At 41.9% G+C, this 22,896-nt stretch overlaps 1 long non-coding RNA gene across 2 annotated transcripts; it reads left to right on the top strand.

The window, feature by feature from the left end:
* The first annotated feature begins 2,359 nt into the window (after positions 1-2,359).
* LOC138644720 (uncharacterized) lies at positions 2,360-22,408 on the top strand. Of its 2 annotated transcripts, XR_011314646.1 has the most exons (3): positions 2,367-2,490; positions 17,758-17,909; positions 21,740-22,408. It is a non-coding gene; the product is annotated as an uncharacterized lncRNA (long non-coding RNA). The 2 variants fall into 2 exon arrangements; XR_011314647.1 differs by lacking the exon at positions 17,758-17,909 and having other exon boundaries at positions 2,360-2,490.
* The last annotated feature ends 488 nt before the right edge of the window (positions 22,409-22,896 follow it).

The following is a 22,896-nucleotide window of genomic DNA, read 5'->3' as shown; positions in this document are numbered from 1 at the left end:
CAATAGCAAGGTGGCATTAACCCTTCATTACCCCATATCCCACCGCTACACGGGAATGGGAAGAGAGTGGCCAAGTGCCAGAATAGGCGCATCTTCCAGATGTGCCTTTTCTGGGGTGGCTGGGGGCAGATGTTTTTAGCCAGGGGGAGGCCAATAACCGTGGACCCTCTCCAGGCTATTAATATCTGCCCTCAGTCACTGGCTTTACTACTCTGGCGGAGAAAATTGCGCGGGAGCCCACGCCAATTTTTTCCGCCATTTAACCCTTTATTTTAAGAGCTAGAACGGCCAAATTTTGCAGATACACACTACTGACATTAGTAGTGTGGAATCTGCAAAAAAAATGGAGAGAAGACATGGTTTACTGTATGTAAACCATGTCTCAAATCATGTCGGGTTTAGGAAGGAGAAAGAAAAAGCCGGTAATTGAATTACCGGCTTTCAAGCTGTATAGCGCTGGAATAAATATTAATATATATACATATATGTGTCTCACTGACATATATATATATATATATACCTATTCTATGTGTACACATTTATTCTACCTATTCTACTGTAAGATGTCAGTGTGATTTTACTGTACACCGCACTGAATTGCCGGCTTTTCTCTCTAACAGTGCTGCGTATTTCTCGCAAGTCACACTTCTTGTCCGTGTGTAATCCGTATTTTTCACGCTTCCATAGACTTTCATTGGCGTATTTCTTGCGCAGTACGGTGACAAACGCAGCATGCTGCGATTTTGTACGGCCGTAGAAAGCCGTATAATACTGATCAGTAAAATACGGCAGATAGGAGCAGGGGCATAGAGAATAATTGTGCCGTATTTTTTGCGAGTTTTACGGACGTAGTTTCTGCGCTCTTACGTCCGTAAAACTCGCAAGTGTGAAGCCGGCCTAAAAGTGTGCAGTGCATTAGTTGTGAGAATTCAGAAGCTGCGATGTCAGGATTCAGCTCTGCAGGTTCCAGTAGTTGTCACATGGACACTTCACTCATATGCGACTTTCATACTTATGGTCCTGTGACAACGAGCTTCTCTTCTGCTTCTCTCAGTTTTTCACTGAACAGTGAGAGCATTAGGGAGAGCAGCTCGTGGGTACATGACTAAGTGTGCAAATCGCATATGTCCTGGGGGGCGCCAAAATGTATTCTTGCAAGATGTTTTCTTGCCCCGGGTGCCAGAAACCCTAAATATGCCACTGTCTGGAGTACATTTCCTTGGTATATAACCCTCAAAAGTGCATAGCCTTTATGAGTCTAGGAATACCAATACATGACAATTAGAATGTGTATGAGGCCTTCCTTTATGTCTAATACAGGTTGTATCTGAGTCCCTTATTTATACAGTTCTTGCTTCCTTCATAAATTCAACTGAAATTTCCTTTTATTTTATTTAAAAAAAATCAATCTCAGTTTACTTAAATTATTTTTTTAAAATCCTTTTTAAATGTTGCCTTATAAACAAGTCGATATACAGGATAAAAATTTTTCTTAACACTTTTTTTTCCTGTAAAATGCAATTTTTCATCGGTTTGGAATGTTTTATTGTCACTCCTTAAAATGGAGTAAAAGTGTGACACCATTGTTCTCAGCAAGGATCTGGGAGTCAGAGATGCTTCCAGGGGTCTTCTCCATGCTGTTTTCCTTTAATTTAGCACTTTTCCCATACATTTGAACATTTTCACTGCCCCCCAGACCACTTTGTGCCGGAAAAAAAAAAAGCTTGGTTTTCTCATTAATTCCCATTATACTTGTTACTTGAAACGAGCATGCGAGTATTAAGAATTGCTTGGTTCGAGCAACGAGCACCCGAGCATTTTAGTGCTCGCTCGTCCCCATTGTGCGTTCAAAAATGTTTCACACATTAACTCGGATACATAAACTTGCCGTATATTGTGAATACACAATGGAACTTTGTGTACTCGTAGTAGTACTTAATGTATCAAAAACAGATGTGCATGCAGCCTGATGAAGGCCCCACAGTGGGCACACACAAAACAGTAAGAAATAGGGCATAACTATAGCAGAATAGACAAGCAACACCAATTGTCAATTAAGAGGAGAAACCGTGTAACTATACACACAAAGGGTATATAACTACAAGCATCACAGATTTAGGAACTCTATAGCTTTTAGGAGTATCCTAAAACATAAAGAAGGTAGAAAGAAGGATACATAACTATTTTTTATGTTTTTATGTAATCCACTGGCTAACATGGTACTGTGTAAAGATATGTCTTCTTTTTCTATGGTGGGGGGGATGGTTCTCACTGTTATGACATCATGTCCTTGGACCCTCCTTATTATTTACAAGCCAATCAAAAGTTGGAACCCTCCAGCACTGCCCCCAGTGATCATCATCACTGTAGGAACGCAGCAGGCAGCACACAGATGCAACCTTGGAAGGAAGCCGGGAAAAATCCCTATACACATCGGATCCTTCATAAGAATATTAAGACATAGATCCTGCATCTATTCAGTCCAGACAAGTAAGCAGTACATTTATTTTCTGTTTTATAGTATAATATGGAAATGCTGTTCAAACATTGTGAGTTTTTTGCCTCGGTATTTGTAAGCCAAAACCAGGAGTGGAACAGTGGGAGGAAAAACATTATAGAAACATGTGCATCACATGTGCATTTATCACCTACAGATGTAAAATATCGAACGCGTGAATGTGGTCTTAGACCTTTTGGAACCTTAGCACGTGTCTCATCAGCTATGTAACTGATGATTTTATTCTGTTTCAGGCTATGTGCACACGTCAGGATTTCTGGCAGAAACCTGACATTTCTGCCAGAAATCCGCATGCTTTTTTTTTTTTTTTATTGCGCGTTTTTGATGCGTTTTTCCAAATGCATAGAATAGCGGGAAAAACGCAGAAAATCCGCAAAATTAATGAACATGCTGCTGTTTTATTACCACAATGCGTTTTTTTTTCGCGGGAAAAAAAACGCATCATGTGCACAAATTGCAGAATGCATTCTAAATGATAGAATGCATAATGTATGCGTTTTTATTGAGTTTTTATCGTATTATTATCGCGAAAAAACCTGATCGTGTGCATATACCCTCAAAACTGAGTAGTGCAGATGTGAGAAATGCATTGTGCACATGGTACTGAAATGCTTTTGCTTAGATGCAAAATGTTCTTAGGTGTTGCTAAACATTGCAATTGTTTTGGGACCCTTTTCATCCACTTTTTTTTTTTTTTTCTTGTGTGCTTTTGGGATAACAACAACAACAAACATTTGATTCACACTTTCCTCACAAATGGTTTCAGTGCAGAAGGAACAAAGAATTCATGAAGGAAACCTTATAAAAAGCATTGAAGTGTTTGTGGCTCCACAGGATGTCCAACAGCTGGCCCACCCCCACCTGTAGCTAGCCCACCCGCTGTGTGGAGACAGCCTATGGCTTAGTTTTTCACGCAATGCTTTTCAGAAACTACAGAGGGTGGGTTTTTTTTTAAGCTTTTTCTGTAGGACTTGAAAAATGTATGGACAATATGTAAAAATAAAAAAAATGCTTTGAAAAACACTAGAAATTGCAATGCTGAAAAACAGAGTGAGTGAAGGAGGCTTGGGCTACTTTCACACTAGCGTTTTTTGCAATGCGTCGTTTATGGCAAAAAACACATCCTGCAAAGTTGTTTGCAGGATGCGTTTTTGCCCCATAGATTAACATTAGCGACGCATTGCGACGCTTTGCCACACGTCGCAACCGTCGTGCGACGGTTGCGCCGTGTTGTGGCGGACCGCCCGGAGCAAAAAACGTTAAATGTAACGTTTTTTGCTCCTGACGGACCGCTTTTTCCGACCGCGCATGCGCGGCCGGAACTCCGCCCCCACCTCCCCACACCTCACAATGGGGCAGCGGATGCGCCAGAGAAATGCACCCGTTGTGCAGTGCATCAAACGCTAGCGTCGGAATCTCTGCCCGACGCATTGCGACAGGGAGATTCCGACGCTAGTGTGAAAGTAGCCTTAATGGTATATGGGGCAGATTTGTTAGGTTTCAGTAACTGCACCATTTAGGTGACGGTTTGCAGAATCCACGCGCTTGATACATTACGCACCCGTGTAAGATTTTGAACTAGAAACTGCAGTAAACGGTGATAAAACCCCGTGCAATTTTTTTATCACACATTCAAAGTTTCACTCCTTATACCCTGAGGACTCTCAATTCTAAATATTTTACTCCTTACACCCTTGAGGCACATGCCTCGCACTGACCAGTCTGGATGGATGCAGTGGCATTTTTCCAACATAAGAACCCAATGCAAAAAATGTATATTACACAGTACTTTTTGGCATAGGCTGCAGTACTGCACATCTGTCAAATGGAGGCTAAATGAACGTTCTCTTGGCCTCTTTCTGGTAATGGGGGCCTATATGAATGTTAGTGAACATTTGCCCTAGCCCCCCTCTCCCCTCCCCTCCTGCCGCCAAAATGTTTGTATAGCAACCTTACCCTGCATTCTAACAAGCCCTTTTACGTGGCTTTGCGACTGCTGAATTACGGTAATATATAATTAACTTTGAAGCTGCGCTCTCTCCTTTTAAAATTAGTATTTGCCTAGTTGAGGGGGAAAAGATTTGGTTGGAGGAGCATTGATTACCCCGGGCTACTACCCCAAAACAATCATGTAATCAGGCGTGATTTACAAGAGATGTCACTGCCAGAACTCTGCAAATATTGAGCATAAGGCTGGCATCACACTTAACGTATGAAAAACCTGTCTGTTTCTCTCGGCCAAGAGCCGCACAAATGTTCTCCGTACGGTCATCCGTGTGTAATGCATTTGCAATGCGATAAGATTTTCTCACATCTACCGTATATATCCATAAGACTTGAGTATAGCTTTACTTTTCTCACTGCTTTCCTCGATGAATTTAAAGGGAACCTGTCACCTGAATTTGGCGGGACTGGTTTTGGGTCATATGGGCGGAGTTTTTGGGTGTTTGATTCACCCTTTCCTTACCCGCTGGCTGCACGCTGGCTGCAATATTGGATTGAAGTTCATTCTCTGTCCTCCATAGTACACGCCTGCGCAAGGCAAGATTGCTTTGCGCAGGCGTGTACTATGGAGGACAGAGAATGAACTTCAATCCAATATTGCAGCCAGCGTGCAGCCAGCGGGTAAGGAAAGGGTGAATCAAACACCCAAAAACTCCGCCCATATGACCCAAAACCAGTCCCGCCAAATTCAGGTGACAGAGTCCCTTTAATGGTTCAATGGGCTGAAATGAGGAAAATGTGGGCGTATTTCTCGCAAGTCACACTGATGGTCCTTGTGGTGTCTGATTTTTTTTGTTTGTTTGTTTGTTTTCCTCGCACCCATAGACTTGTCAGATATACACGTAAAATTGCAGCATGCTGCAACTTTCACTGGCACGTAGAATACATCCGAGAAAAAAACTGGTGATGTGAGCTTTCTCATAGATTAACACTGGTCCGAGTGCTATGCAATGTTTTCTTCTCATAGCACTTGTCTGTATTATACGCTAGTGTGACTCCGGCCTCAATGCAATATTCTCCATCCTTGGGAATGTGCAATGCAGCCAGGTGTACTTCCCAGGCTTAAAGGGAACCTGTCACCCCAAAATCGAAGATGAGCTAAGCCCACCAGCATCAGCATAAGCCCCCCCAATGCAACCTGAAAGATGAGAAAGAGGTTATATTAATACTCACCTGGGGGGGGCGGTCCGGTCCGATGGGCATCGTGGTCCGGGGGCCTCCTAAAATATATATATATATATATATATATATATATATATATATATATATATATACACACACACACACACACACACACACACACACACACACACACACACACACACACACACACACACACACACACACACACACACACACACACACACACACACACACACACACACACACACACACACACATATATATATATATATATATATATATATATATATATATATATATATATTAGATTGTGGCCCGATTCTAACGCATCGGGTATTCTAGAATATGCATGTCCACGTAGTATATGGACAATGATGATTCCAGAATTCGCGGCACACTGAGCCCGTCGCTGATTGGTCGAGGCAACCTTTATGACATCATCGTCGCCATGGCAACCATTATGACATCTACGTCGATACTGTGCCCGTCGCTGATTGGTCGAGGCAACCTTTATGACATCATCGTCGCCATGGCAACCAATATGACATTATCGTCGCTGTGCCAGTTGCTGATTGGTTGAGGCCGACGCGGGATTTCTACGTCGATGCTGTGCCGGTCTCTGATTGGTCGAGGCCTGGTGGCCTCGACCAATCAGAGAGCAGGGATTTCCAGGACAGACAGACAGACGGAAAAACCCTTAGGCAATTATATATATATATATATATATATATATATATATATATATATATATATATATATATATATTTTAGGAGGCCCCCGGACCTATGTATATATACCTACCTATTCTGTTCTGTCAGTGTGATTTTACTGTACACCGCGCTGAATTTCCGGCTTTTCTATAGAACACCGCTGCTTATTTCTCGCAAGTCACATGCATGGTCCGTGTGTAATCCGTAATTTTCTCGCCCCCATAGACTTTCACAAGAAATTGTATCGTGTTAGTACAAGCTGACATCCATGTTTTCTAAATACTTTGTATCGTTGTAAGTCTGTTCTGCACTAACATTGTTTATTATTAGTGATTAGCAAACGTTTAGGGATAAGGTGTTATCCAAGCATGCTCGGGTTGTAACCGAGTGTCTTCGGCGTGCTCGAAAAATATGTTTGAGTCACCAATCCTGCATGTCTCGGGGCTGCTTAACATCCGCAGCACATTGATTAATCCCTGCATGTGTTGCGGCTGTTGAACAGCTATGAGACAAGCAGCTGCGGGGACTTGAACATATTATTTGAGCACGCCAAAATCACTGTTAGGTCCCGAGCATGCTCAGATAACACCTCATCTAAGCACGTTCACTCATCACTATTTACTATAGCCTTTGCACAGAAAATATAGAGTGCCAGCATAACGTGAAATCAACCATCTCTTGTGAATACTTTTCATCAATGTGACACTGTTGGGTCGGGTGCACATGATGCAGAGATAGCAGCGCTTTGGACTTGGTGTATGTTCGCTGCGTCCAAAGCGCTGCCTTCTATTGAATGCAGGTAAATCTGGCATGTGCTCATGGAACAATGTGGATTGACTGCATCCAATACATTCTATAGGTGAAATTTCGCTACTTTATGCAAGAGAAAGACATGCTGCCGTCTGGAAAGATGCGCCTCATGTCTGTCTCCACAGGCCTCTGTGGACATGGGATTTCCAGAAATCCCCTCCACTGTGCTGTAACATCGGGACAATGCGGGTGTGATGCTGCAGAAGTACACAGCGTCCAACCCGCAGCGTTAACTGAATGTGTAAACATGACTTTATACATTGCTAGTTAAAAAGGATTTCCACAAATTTTTTTTTATTTTGTTATTGATGACTTATCCTTAAGGCAACTTCCACTCAGTAGCAAGTTTGTAAGCATCAGCAAAAACTAGCAGGGGAACAAACAGTAAAGAACCGTAATGGAAAAATGTGCATTTCTTCTTTGTTTGGGACCCACTTCTTCTTTTATCTTACAAATATAGATACAAAATGCTGACTAATAATGCAATGTGGAAATTTGTGCACTTTACTTGTTTTCTTGATTTGATTTTTGGTCTTTTGTAAAAATAAACAAAAAAATGCCAAAATTGATAGACTCGTGCAAGTAAATCCATAAATGTTATGATACTGGTGGAGCACGGCTAGTATTCAGTGGCTAGAAAATCACGAGTGGGACATAGTAAGTGGTAAAGTCCTTTTGAAGTACTACTTGGAGTTAGGCCGGTTTCACACGTCAGTGGCTCCGGTACGTGAGGTAACAGTTTCCTCACGTACCGGAGACACTGACACACGTAGACACAGTGAAATCAATGCATCTGTGCAGATGTCATTGATTTTTTGCGGACCGTGTCTCCGTGTGCCAAACACGGAGACATGTCAGTGTTCGTGGGAGCGCACGGATTACACGGACCCATTAAAGTAAATGGGTCCGTGTAAAACACGTACCGCACACGGACGTTGTCCGTGTGCAGTCCGTGTGCCGCGCAGGAGACAGCGCTACATTAAGCGCTGTCCCCCCCCACTGGTGCTGAAGCTGCGATTCATAGCTTCCCTGCAGCAGCGTTTGCTGTAGAGAAGATATGAATAATTGTGTGTAAAATCAAGATCCAGGTCACCTATGGGAGGTGGAGCCGCATATTCATGACTGTAATCGGCGGCCCCACGTGACCGCTCATACATTACAAGGTGCGGCCAGGACAGGACGCTGCGAGGGAGCCGGGAGAGTATTTTAATCACAGTGGGGGGGTAAGCGCACAGGGGGTGGGAGGGGGGTGATGACCTGGATCTTGATTTTACACATAATTATTCATATTTTCTCTACAGCAAACGCTGCTGCAGGGAATATATGAATGGGGCTTCAGCACCAGATGCAGGGGACAGCGCTAAACTTTAGCGCTGTCTCCGTCACGGTGCGTGTGGTACCCAGTGGGCACACGGGCGGCACACGTGTGCGGCATGTGTGCCACACTGATGTGCCACAGAAACGCATCGGCACACGGATAATTCCGGTACCGATTTTTCCGGTACTGGAATTATCTGGACGTGTGAGACTGGCCTAATACTGAGAGGAGTAGGACCAGTCTGGTTTAGACAGGCTGCATAAGCTCATGACTGAATATATATGTACTCAATATACAATAATACATAAGACGCAATGAGTTCCATGTTGCTTTAAAAAATTCCCAAGCAGAAAACAAGATGGCTTCACCAGGATCAACATCGGCCATCTTAGTATGGGCAATTCCACATACAAAATAGCAGCCTCCAGTGGTAAGTAGTGGAAATGCAGCACAATTTCTCAAAGTGGATAATGGCAGCCACTAGTGGTCAACCCTCAGAAAAATAACACAATCCTGACAAGATATTATTATTTATTATTAATAATAATAATAATAATATTATTATATGGAAGACTGACCAGCAAGACCAAAAGAGACTGTTTGGTCTATCTCACCTTCCATAGAATGTAAAGATAATTAAACACCCTTATTTAGGGTTACCTCTAAATAGTTGTCTAAACTGAATAGAAAAATGATGCACGCTTTATTCAGAGGTTTCCATTCAGCACTGTTTACCAGTAAATGCATCACTGTGCTCATAGATAGTGATTACTGCATTGCCAAAACTTCCACTGTATTATCAAAGAATAACTAATATATCTATCTATCTATCTACTATATAATTGTCTAAGGGTCACTTTCGTCTGTCCTTCTGTCTGTCACGGATATTCATTGGTCGCGGCCTCTGTCTGTCATGTGATCCAAGTCGCTGATTGGTCGTGGCAAAACACCCACGACCAATCAGCGACGGCCACAGTCCGGCGGCAATATGGCCACTCTTTCCTCCCCGCAGTCAGTGCCCGCTCCATACTCCCCTCCAGTAGCCCTCACACAGGGTTAATGGCAGCATTACCGGAGCGCGGTGTAACGCACTCCGGTTACGCAGCTATTATCCCTGTGTGACCAACGTTTTACTATTGATGCTGCGTATGCAGCATCAATAGTAAAACGATCTAATGTTAAAAATAATAAAAAATAAATCATTATATACTCCCCTTCCGCCGCCATTCCCGCTCCTCGCGACGCTCCGGTGACCTCTCCATGCAAGCGGCAGGTTCCGGTGGCAAGGATGGTATGCGAGAAGGACCTGCCATGACGTCACGGTCATGTGACCGCGACCTCATCACAGGTCCTGCGCTCATACCAACCCTGGGACCGGAAGCTGCCGTGTGCACCGCACACAGGCAACAGGACTACAAGGGGCCCTCGGAAGGTGAGTATATGTTTCTTTTTTATTTTTTAACCTGTTACATACGTGGCTGGGCAATATACTACGTGTCTGTGCTGTATACTAGGTGACTGGGCAGTATACTACGTGTCTCTGCTGTATACTACGTGGCTCTGTGCTGTATACTACGTGGCTGGGCAATGTACTACGTGGCTGGGCAATGTACTACGTGGCTGGGCAATGTACTACGTGGGCTGTGGAATGTACTACGTGGACATGCATATTCTAGAATACCCGATGCGTTAGAATCGGGCCACTATCCAGTGTAAAAGAAAGTACCTTAATCACACCTAATAAGGAACACCAGGGATTACCCAGACCAGGGATAATTGCCAAAATATCTTTTTATTAATTTATAATTAATGACAGTACATAAAATATATTATAAAAAATATATAAAACCAGATAAACCCCCTGACGAAGGAGAATAGTCCGAAACGCGCGTCGGGGTGCGTTACAGCAGGACCCAGCCACCCAATAAGGTATATACCGTCATACGATCTGTATCAGTCCTATTCGTTTATTTGCACAATATAGAGTTCAGTGCTCATTAGGAGCAGTTATTTGCACACCTCAGCACATTGTAGTGTGTTTTATGCACTTGACACTTTTATATTAATCATTGTAGATTCCTCTATATATATATATATATATATATATATATATATATATATATATATATATATATATATATATATATATATATATATATATATATATATATATATATTATGGTTCTATTTTATTTTATGGGGAAACGAGAGTGACTATTTGGATTTTATACACGTATTTTTACGCACTTTATACACATATTGTTTACACATATCTATGTTTACACCATTATGAACAGGGACACATCGTGCAATATTGGGTTAGCTTGTAAAATCTATTATATACAGTAGTCCTGCTGTACGCACAAATTTATCTGGTTTTATATATTTTTTATAATATATTTTATGTACTGTCATCTAATATATAATTGCCTAGAATACTACTTCCTGCAATTTGTGCCAACTTCCTGTCCGGAGCTAATGTCCGGAGATAAGTGACGTCAACAGTGTCTGATTGGTTGCCGCCTGCTGCGAGCGACCAATCAGAAACGTGCCGTACTGTGACACACTCCGCCCGCCATTTTGGTGTGATTTTTGAATTTTTACCTCACAGCAAGTTTCTACTGCGTGGAGGCGGGCCCAGTGACGTTGCTCTTCAAGCTCCTGCCGAATTTCGTCAAAAAAATGATAATACCATTTACCAAAACTATATATATTTAGTTGTGAAGTGGTTCAGTGACATTTTCACACCAATTTTGAACTTTTGTTTGGTGTTTTCTCCATATACTGCCTATTATTCACTGACTGTTATACTGAGAGACTGCCGTTTATTAACCTCTTCTTTGCCACATTGGGTATATTGCTCTATTATTTGCCACATAAGGACATTGTCCATTATTGCCCAGCAATTTCTCTGCAATATAAACTGCCTATTTATTAATATCTGCATTCCTGCAAAGAACTATTGCCTATTATTAACTGGCTATTTTCCTACTACCTGACACTGCCCACAACACGCAAAGTTGTCGTCTGATGTCTTTCATCCCTCCCCTCATAAGCATGTTCATGGATCCTGTGTAACTGTACCTTAAATAACAAGAATTGTCAAGAGCTGGTGAGTGCAGCCATTTTTTGTTCTTTCTTACTATTATTTATTAATTGTATTATTCCTACATTTGAATAAATAAAGTATATATGGATTCTAGACTCCCGATTCTTTAGAATCGGGCTGCCATCTAGTTAATTATAAATTAATAAAAAGCTATTTTGGCAATTATCCCTGGTCTGGGTAATCCCTGGTGTTCCTTATTAGGTGTGATTAAGGTACTTTCTTTTATCTGGTGGTAGTAGTCACCGTCTTTACACAGAGTACTGGAGTGGTATATTTTTCTAAGTATTGAGTATACATGAGTATATATTTAATAAATTGAATTGTATATATATATATCATTGAGCGGTAAATCTATGTTTTAACATTCACTATCTAGTGTGTATATATGTGTGTGTGTATGTATATGTATGTATGTATATGTATATGTGTAATATATATATATATATATATATGTATAAATTCTGTCTAAGGGGTACTTCTGTCTGTATTTCTGTCGGCAACTTCCGTCACGGAAATCCCGTTTCGCTGATTGGTCTCGCCAGCTACCTGTCATGGCTGCCGCGACTAATCAGCGACGGGCAGTCGGATTAGTCCCTCCCTATTCGGCCGGCTTCACACTTGCGAGTTTTACGGACGTAAGAGCGCAGAAACTACGTCCGTAAAACTCGCAAAAAATACGGCACAATTATTCTCTATGCCCCTGCTCCTATCTGCCGTATTTTACTGATCAGTATTATACGGCTTTCTACGGCCGTACAAAATCGCAGCATGCTGCGTTTGTCACCGTACTGCGCAAGAAATACGCCAATGAAAGTCTATGGAAGCGTGAAAAATACGGATTACACACGGACAAGCAGTGTGACTTGCGAGAAATACGCAGCGCTGTTAGAGAGAAAAGCCGGTAATTCAGTGCGGTGTACAGTAAAATCACACTGACAGCTTACAGTAGAATAGGTAGAATAAATGTGTACACATAGAATAGGTATATATATATATATATGTCAGTGAGACACATATATGTATATATATTAATATTTATTCCAGCGCTATACAGCTTGAAAGCCGGTAATTCAATTACCGGCTTTTTCTTTCTCCTTCCTAAAACCCGACATGATTTGAGACATGGTTTACATACAGTAAACCATGTCTTCTCTCCATATTTTTTTTGCAGATTCCACACTACTAATGTCAGTAGTGTGTATCTGCAAAATTTGGCCGTTCTAGCTCTTAAAATAAAGGGTTAAATGGCGCAAAAATTGGTGTGGGCTCCCGCGCAATTTTCTCCGCCAGAGTAGTAAAGCCAGTGACTGAGGGCAGATATTAATAGCCTGGAGAGGGTCCACGGTTATTGGCCCCCCCCTGGCTAAAAATATCTGCCCCCAGCCACCCCAGAACAGGCACATCTGGAAGATGCGCCTATTCTGGCACTTGGCCACTCTCTTCCCATTCCCGTGTAGCGGTGGGATATGGGGTAATGAAGGGTTAATGCCACCTTGCTATTGTAAGGTGACATTAAGCCTAATTAATAATGGAGAGGCGTCAATTATGACACCTATCCATTATTAATCCAATTGAATGAAAGGGTTAAATAAAACACAAACACATTATTTAAAATTATTTTAATGAAATAAAAACAATGGTTGTTGGAGTATTTTATTCTACGCCCAATCCAGTCACTGAAGACCCTCGTTCTGTGAAAGAAAAAACATAATAAACCAACAATATACTTATCCTCCGCAGATCTGTAACGTCCAACGATGTAAATCCTTCTGAAGGGGTTAAAACATTTTGCAGCAAGGAGCTTTGCTAATGCAATGCTGCTCCTCACTGCAAAACCCCAGGGAATGAGTCTAAATATAGATCAATGAGCTATATTTAGCTTCATTTGCGGTGAGGCGCCCTCTGCTGGCTGTTTATAGATCGTGGGAACTTGCCTAGAAAGCCTGGGAGCTTTCTAGGAAATTTCCCACGATCTATGAACATCCAGCAGAGGGCGCCTCACCGCAAATGAAGCTAAATATAGCTCATTGATCTATATTTAGACTCATTCTCCGGGGTTTTGCAGCGAGGAGCAGCCTGCATTAGCAAAGCTCCTTGCTGCAAAATGTTTTAACCCCTTCAGAAGAATTTACATCGTTGGACGTTACAGATCTGCGGAGGGTAAGTATATTGTTGGTTTATTATGTTTTTTCTTTCACAGAACGAGGGTCTTCAGTGACTGGATTGGGCGTAGAATAAAATACTCCCAACAACCATTGTTTTTATTTCATTAAAATAATTTTAAATAATGTGTTTGTGTTTTATTTAACCCTTTCATTCAATTGGATTAATAATGGATAGGTGTCATAATTGACGCCTCTCCATTATTAATTAGGCTTAATGTCACCTTACAATAGCAAGGTGGCATTAACCCTTCATTACCCCATATCCCACCGCTACACGGGAATGGGAAGAGAGTGGCCAAGTGCCAGAATAGGCGCATCTTCCAGATGTGCTTGTTCTGGGGTGGCTGGGGGAGATGTTTTTAGCCAGGGGGGGGCCAATAACCGTGGACCCTCTCCAGGCTATTAATATCTGCCCTCAGTCACTGGCTTTACTACTCTGGCGGAGAAAATTGCGCGGGAGCCCACACCAACTTTTGCGCCATTTAACCCTTTATTTTAAGAGCTAGAACGGCCAAATTTTGCAGATACACACTACTGACATTAGTAGTGTGGAATCTGCAAAAAAAATATGGAGAGAAGACATGGTTTACTGTATGTAAACCATGTCTCAAATCATGTCGGGTTTTAGGAAGGAGAAAGAAAAAGCCGGTAATTGAATTACCGGCTTTCAAGCTGTATAGCGCTGGAATAAATATTAATATATATACATATATGTGTCTAATGACATATATATATATATATATATATATATATATATATATATATATATATATATATATATATATATATATATATATATATATATATATATATATATATATATATATATATATATATATATATATATATATATATATATATATATATATATATATATATATATATATAATTTTTTTTTTTTTTTTTTTTTTTTCTTTTTGGGACACATGGATCATTTCTATAGCGGTATGTTGGTTTTGCAAGCCTGCGAGAAAACCACGCAGTACGGATGCCATACGGATTACATACGGAGGATGCCATGCGCAAAAAACGCTGACACACCCTGCCTACGGAGGAGCTACGGACCACTATTTTCGGGACATTTCAGCGTATTACGGCCGTAATATACGGACCGTATTTTCATACGCTGAGTGTGAAGCCGGCCTTCCCCTGCAGTCAGTGCCCAGCGCCCGCATACTCCTCTCCAGTCACCGCTCACAGGGTTAATGCCAGCGGTAACGGACCGCGTTAGGCCGCAGGTAACGCACTCCGTAACCGCTGCTATTAACCCTGTGTGACCAAGTTTTTACTATTCATGCTGCCTATGCAGCATCAATAGTAAAAAGATCTAATGTTAAAAATAATCACAAAAAAAAAAAACGGCTGTTCTCACCTTCCGTAGTCCGACGCGCCTGCCACCAGCTTCCGTTCCCAGAGATGCATTGTAAAATTACCCAGAAGACTTAGCGGTCTCGCGAGACCGCTAAGTCATCTGGGTAAGTTCGCAATGCATCCTGGGAACGAAAGATGGCCGCACGCGCATCGCCAGAGCTTCGCTGGATCCCGCCGGCCGGTGAGTATATAACTATTTTTTATTTTATTTTTTTTTTAACAGGGATATGGTGCCCACACTGCTATATACTACGTGGGCTGTGTTAGATACAGTGTGGCTGCTATTTACTACCTGGCCAGTGTTAGATACTATGTGGGCTGTGTTCTATACTGCATGGGCTGCGTTATATACTACATGACTGCTATATACTATATGACGTGGGCTGTGTTATATATTACGTGGCCAGTGTTACATACTATGTGGGCTGTGTTATGTACTGCGTGGCTGCTATATACCGTGTGGGCTGTGTTATATACGTGGGCAGTGTTATAATATAATATCCATCCATATATCTGGCTACTTTCACACATCAGGTTTTTGCCGTCAGGCACAATCCGGCGAGTTTTGAAAAAAACTGATCCGTGGGTTTTTTTTCCGCCGTATCCGTTTTTTTATCATAAGACTTTATATTAGCGCCTGATGGCCACACATTTCATCCATTTTTTTTTTTTTTTTTTTTTTTTTTTGCCGGATCCATCAGAAAAGCTGTTTCCGGCGGACGGAGAAAACATACAGAAGAACGGTTTTTCTGTCCGGCGCAAAAAAAAAAACGCCCAGCGATGGATCCGGCGAAAAATGAATGAAACTGTGATGTGAAATGATGAATCCGGCCTCCGAATCCTGTTTTTCATGCATTTTCCCATTGAAATCATGCACATTTTCCGTTCTCTCTCTTTCTCTCCAAAAAACGGATCAGTTGCATCAGTTTTTCACTATTTGCAATGGATCCGATTTTTTTCAAAAATTCGCTGGAACCTGCTTCATGGATATTTGGATAGTTAGGCTACTTTCACACATCAGTTTGTTTCCATCAGGCAGGATCGGGCGAATTTTTGAAAAAACGGATCCGTTGCAAATAGTGAAAAGAGAGAGAACGGAAAATATGCATGAAAAAACGGAGTCGGAGGCCGGATTCATCATTTCACATCTGTTTCACACGTTTTTCGCTGGATCCGTCGCTGCGCGTTTTTTTTCGCCGGGCAGAAAAAAAACTTTCCTCTGTACGTTTTCTCCGTCCGCCGGAAAAAGTTTTTTTACAGATCCAGCAAAAAACAGATGAAACATGGGGCCATCAGGTGCAATACAACTCTGAGGAAAAAAAAAAAGAATCCGTTTCAAAACTCGACGGATTATGCCTGACTGCAAAAACCTGATGTGTGAAAGTAGCCTAACTATCCATATACCGTATCTATCTACGTCTGTCTGTCTGTCTGTGTGTAATGGAGTGTGGGTTGGACAAATGTAAAAGAGGAGGTTGGACAAGACGTGACATCAAATCTTTTTTTTTTTTGTTCAACAATACATCTTTATTTAGCTTTCAAAACCGCACAAAAAAACGCATCAAAAACCCACCTGAATTTTCTGCCAAGAGCTGCAGATTTAGTGCAGAAAAATCCGCAGGCAAATCTGCAACGTGTGCACATACCATTATAGAATGCAAGACACAAACTACAGGCATCTTGAAGTTTGCCATCTTGTAAAGTCATTAGTTACAGCAGTTGTTGTTATATAGGTCAAAGCCATTTAATTATGCAAAGTTTTTTCACGAGCAAAAATAAGTTACAGCTACGGAACAGAGCAGGTGATATACATAGTGAGATGCTGTCAGTTACATTGCACAATGCCCGTGTAGTTAATCAACGTTTATTCAATAACAAAAAATACGTTATAACTGTGCGTATGTTGTCAGTGTCAGATATTACACTTCACTGAATAAACATTTCTCCTCAGGGAATCACCTGTTGTCTGTTGTAGGATCTGAGGTGTAAAGCCAACTGGTCTCAGTTCAGTAATGAATGTATTCATCTATTCATAGTGAACAAAGACCTGCATATTTGGTAATTACGGTATTATGAGTTGCAATTATTAAAGCTTGAACCAGCTGAATTGCACATTACAATATCAGAAACTGCTATCATTCTTTTTAAATTATTAGTACATTGGCATAATATCTCACTGTAAGTCCATCCCCTGGCCAGATGTTTCAGAATAAACACACAATAATCACTGCAAACAGTACTATATGTTTCCTGGAGCTGCTTATTTTAATAGCAGTATAGTTCATTATTTCTCTTTAAGAACTTTACAAACTGGTCAAAAAAAAGTACGTTGTCCGGGGAGAAACCATAACTATCAAAAAAATAGGGCCTTCTTACCATCGCGTAGTAAAATCATTATCCAATGTTTTCCACTATTCTTCGAGTTGTCGGTGTTCACTATATAGGCCGCGGGTCTTAGTCACTCTTTCTTCCGGAAGCAAATCACACGGAAACATCCCAGAAAATATTTGTTCTGAATAAAAATCCTTCTTCATCAGTCTTGTAATTTTGCATGGAGTCCATCATCAGTAGAAGTCATACAAGACTTCACGACTGTTATTAATTTCTAGAATAGATGACCTGGACCCGTAGAAGCGCGCAAGCGCGAAACGGCCGTCGTCCCTCACCTCCTTTCCGCACCCGATCTGCTACCAGCCGTCTCTCTGCTTTGTTCATTCATTCGTTTTCTGAATAAAGGACATCACCATCAAGCAATATCGGGGTGAGTGCCACCTTCTTTCTTTGTTTATGTGGATCTAGAATAGATGAGTTCAGGGCAAACACCACCATATTTACAGTGTGTGGCGTAGATAGAGCAAAGCGTACCTCGGCATGCAGGTTACCTGTTTTAATGAGAGAGAAGTGCCATCCAGGTTCTTGATCAGCTGATATAGGGTTGAGCGAAACGGGTCGGCCATTTTCAGAAGTCGCCGACCTTTGGCAAAGTCGGGTTTCATGAAACCCGACCCGATCCCTGTGTGGGGTCGGCCATGAGGTCTGCGATCTTTGCGCAAAAGTCGCGTTTCATTCCGATACCGCAAGTATCGGATATCGGCCACTATTTGCGGTATCGGAATCCATATTTACGTGTAAAATAAAGAATAAAAATGAAAAATAGGGATATACTTACCCTCGGACGCGCCCTGGTACTAACCGCTGTAACCGGCAGCTTCCATTCCTAAGAATGAGCGCGTGAAGGACCTTCGATGACGTCGCGGCTTGTGATTTGTCGCATGAGCGGTCACGCGACCAATCACAAGCCGCGACGTCATCGAAGGTCCTTCACGCGCTCATTCTTAGGAAGGCTGTTGGTTAGTACCAGGGCGCGTCCGAGGGTGAGTATATCCCTATTTTTTATTTTTATTCTTTATTTTACACATAAATATGGATCCCAGGGCCTGAAGGAGAGTTTCCTCTCCTTCAGACCCTGGGAACTATTAGTATCCCATTGCACTGCATTGGGTTTCGTGTTTCGGCCGACCCCGACTTTTTAATAGGATCGGCTGATTTCACTCGACCAGACTTTTGAGAAAGTCGGGTTTCGTGAAACTCGACCCGACCCTAAATAAAACAAAAGTCGCTCAACCCTAAGCTGATAAATCAAATGCAAAGAATGTGAATCCATCCATAAATTCTTCTCGATCAATCGCTAGAGCGCTATCAGCCTTATGTTTACCAGATATATGGGCGAGGACCATATAATAATAATCTTTATTTTTATATAGCGCTAACATATTCCGCAGCGCTTTACAATTTGCACACATTATCATCGCTGTCCCCAATGGGGCTCACAATCTAGAATCCCTATCAGTATGTCTGTGGAATGTGGGAGGAAACCGGAGTGCCCGGAGGAAACCCACGCAAACATGGAGAGAACATACAAACTCTTTGCAGATGTTGTCCTGGGTGGGATTCGAACCCAGGACCCCAGCGCTGCAAGGCTGCAGTGCTATCCATTGAGCCACCGTGCTGACCATGTATTTTCTAACTGCTAGATCAATATTAAAATTGGGTTGATATGGCTGGGATGGTATCTGTTGACCATTCAAAAATAAAGCTGCATTATTCACATTATAATGATGAAAGTACAGCGGGTTTTTATTATACGCGTTGCTGAGTGCTTCATTATCTAGAAAACCCCATAACAAACGAGGAAGAGCCTAAAACAACAGTTCTCATGGTTGGAGATTTGTGTCCCTGCGGGAATGCTGTACACTTTCATGCATACCCATCTCTATAAGGTAGAAAAGATTGAGAAAAAACGTGTCAGAGGTTGAACAGTTTCTCGTCAAATGGGTTGGATATCCGGAAAAATTTAACAGTTGAATAAAAGATTCACAGCTGACGGATATACAGTTAGGTCCATATATATTTGGACAGAGACCACATTTTTCTAATTTTGGTTATAGACATTACCACAATGAATTTTAAAACAAAACAATTCAGATGCAGTAGAAGTTCAGACTTTCAGCTTTCATTTGAGGGTATCCACATTAAAATTGGATGAAGGGTTTAGGAGTTTCAGCTAGTGTAGTGCGAATCACTCGTACATGCGTCTCTCCCGCACTGCACCCCTGAATAGATATGTACCCCACCATTAATATACTGTTAGTCATTGACCAATCTAAATGTAAAGTGATAAGCAGCACTGCCCCCCCCCCCCCCCATCTCTGCCACCCAAGAAATATAAATTATTCAGCCTCTATTACCCACCCCAATTAACCTTAAGGCTACGTGCACATATACAAGGTTTTACACTACAAGCAATGTGAATGAGATCCCTGAAGTCTCATGCACACGTTGCTTATTTTTTCCTCACGTTGCAGATTTAAATCTGCATAATGTCAATTTTTTGCAGCGTATTTCACTCATACTTATGAGTGTGGGAAAATATGCAACAAAAGCATATACAAGATGTGGAAAAAACATTTATTTTATGCAGCGTTCTGCCTGCCTAAACATTAGGATATGTAGAAGAATTTTCTCTTGCACATCCTAAACGTGTGCACATAGCCTTACTCCCTGTCCCCTCTCAATTATTATAAGTACTTGATAAAATCATAATTAATTTGGGGGTGGGAGAATACGTTACCTTTCAATTCATTATGAAGTGTCCTATGCACCTTACCACCCTCTCCCTTCTCCTCTCCCACTCCCCAATAAATTTTGGTTCCCTGATAGCCTTCTCACAATTAATTATGACACTATCAGGGACTTGGCACTCTCCTCCACCACCCAATTCATTTTACATACATATCGAATGTCCTCCTCCCCCACTTCATGTTCACAAGTCCATTATAAGTCCCCCTTACTCCCTCCCCCCCCACCCCATCATTGTTCTTTCACCCACCCCTCATTGTTGTGGACCTCTCCCCAGTGTATTGGTAAGAAAAAAATTACCACGTCTCCGTCTGTTTCCTTGCAAAATCGTCATTGCCAGAAGCAACTTTCTCTTTGTAACAGGTGTGTGCTGCATGCTTACATCATCCTGCCACACAGCCTCTGTCAGACAGAAAGCGCCGGGCAGGAAGCAGAAGACAGATTCCTGCAACTCCGCTGCCATTTTCTCCTGTAGGTAGCAAAGGTGCTGCGATCGCTCCCTGCCCGCCGCACATGAGGGCAATCTGGCCATGTTCCCCCTGAAGCTTTGGGCTTAGAGAAACAGGCTAGATTGCCTTAATTATTAGCCACCCTGCAAGGACGCCCCTCAATCCCCGGGTCCCAATGCAGCTGCGGTATGTCCACCCCCGTGTCATAAATGGAAAGGAATTAAAAAATCATCAGGAGATAAAGGAGGAGTTATATAAACAAAAGCTGCTGACACTAATTACCTACTTTTTTTCAGACTATAAGACGCCCCCTTTTTTTACCAAAACGTTTTGGGGGAAAATGGGGCTGTGTCTTATAGTTGAAATGTACTTACCAGGAGTGTGGCGGCAGCAGCAGAAGTTGGGAGATTCTGACGACTCTGGGCTGGGAAGAGGGGGTATTCAATCGTCTGAGGCTGCATGGTGATATGACTCCCCTTCCAAGGTGCAGGGGCTCCGCTGACATTTTATGAAAGCCTGGAGCCCTCATACTTCCATTGCTGCAATGCAGTGGTCTCCGGAGGCGACACATGTGCAGATTGAGATCTCGGCAACAAGATCTCGTCCGGAGCCCCGTACCACCGAGCTCCGCCTAACCTGCCGCACCAGTCTGGAATGGAAGTCATATCATCGCCAGACCACCAAGCACCCCCTATGACCCCGCTCCACCAACGATGCCATTCCCCCGCTCCCCAATAAGCTGAAGTCTGACTGTTAGACGGACCCCCATTTGATGCATTAATTTTTTTTTCCTTATGGAAATTTGGGGAACGTCTTATGGTCCAGTGCGTCTTATAGTCCGAAAAATACGGTAAGTCAGACCCTTCTTCATCTATGATATTCCACTTCTTGCAAGACTCTCCACAAGCATTTGACAAATGTGATCTAAAATACAGAAATACTTAGAACAATTAAAATAACAAGAAATAGAGAAATAATATACATAATTTGTGTCTTTTGGCAGATAATTGTCATCTTGGAAAGAAGAATAAAGGTTGTTAGCCAATATGGAGATAACTGAGAAGTTATTGCCGATATTTAGAGAGGCAGGTTGGCCAATAATGATCATATGGGAGCGAATTAACCATGCATACACATCGGATTCTCCCCCTATGGACTGGGGGCGCCAAAAAGAGGACAAGGGCTTCCAACACTGGTATTTTCAATCCCACTATGAAAAATATATTGTGTTCTGGGACTCTGAACACTCTTATTGGAAGGTGAACAGCCCATTTGGACAAACTCTATATTTCATCGGACCTCTATTTATAGACAAATCAAATAAAGGATTAAAAGTTCCTCCATGCTTTACTGTCATTGATTCAGATACCGATGTTTTATTACCTGCCAGGCGTGTTAAAGTACTGGAAAAGATGTTACAAATTACACATTTTATTCTTAAACCTATTACTCTGAGCAATCCTGAATAAAAAAGATGATTTCCTTTCTTCAGCATTGCCGTCTTTGTCAAACCCGCCATTTATGAAATGTGTAAATTTTTATTCCTTTTACTTGCAAAAGTGGTGAATTTTTTGTGATACTAAATTTGTGTGTGACATGAAAAATGCTCATTTTAGACAACACATCTTAGCTGCCAAAATTTATATAAAATAAAAAAAATTTTTATGTGATACTCATAGCCTCATCTGTAACTTAAATGGAGTCTGTCAGCACAGAATGACTGTTAAAGCCAAGTAAGGTGTTCAGTGGGCATGACTGGTTTTTTGTTCAGCTCAGGTAATGGTCTGCACAGTGACTTGGTGAAGGAGCTGCCTGCTATTTTCCTGCAATCTTCTACCGGGTCCAGACTAGTAGCATATGCTGTAATGTATTCCATGTGAATCTGAGGTCTATGTGGAAAATCCTGTATATGTACAAGCACATAGGCTACAATTAGTCTGTGGTCCATTGTTGTTATGAACTGGTGATTCAGAACCACAACAGACCTGGTGGTTAAGAGCACACAAAGTGACCTGATAGTTACTAATGGCATAGGACGAGCTCTGAGACGTGGGAACTCTGCTGACCGCAATCCCTAATCCTATCACACCACACTAGAGGTAGCCGTGGAGCGCTCCTGACCAGACCTAGGCGCCTCGGGCACAGCCTGAGAAACTAGCT

This window comes from Ranitomeya imitator, chromosome 7 (genome assembly GCF_032444005.1).
Source record: "Ranitomeya imitator isolate aRanImi1 chromosome 7, aRanImi1.pri, whole genome shotgun sequence".
NCBI lineage: Eukaryota > Metazoa > Chordata > Amphibia > Anura > Dendrobatidae > Ranitomeya > Ranitomeya imitator.
The sequence above is the reverse complement of the archived record's forward strand: the minus strand, read 5'-3'. Positions and strand labels throughout refer to the sequence as shown.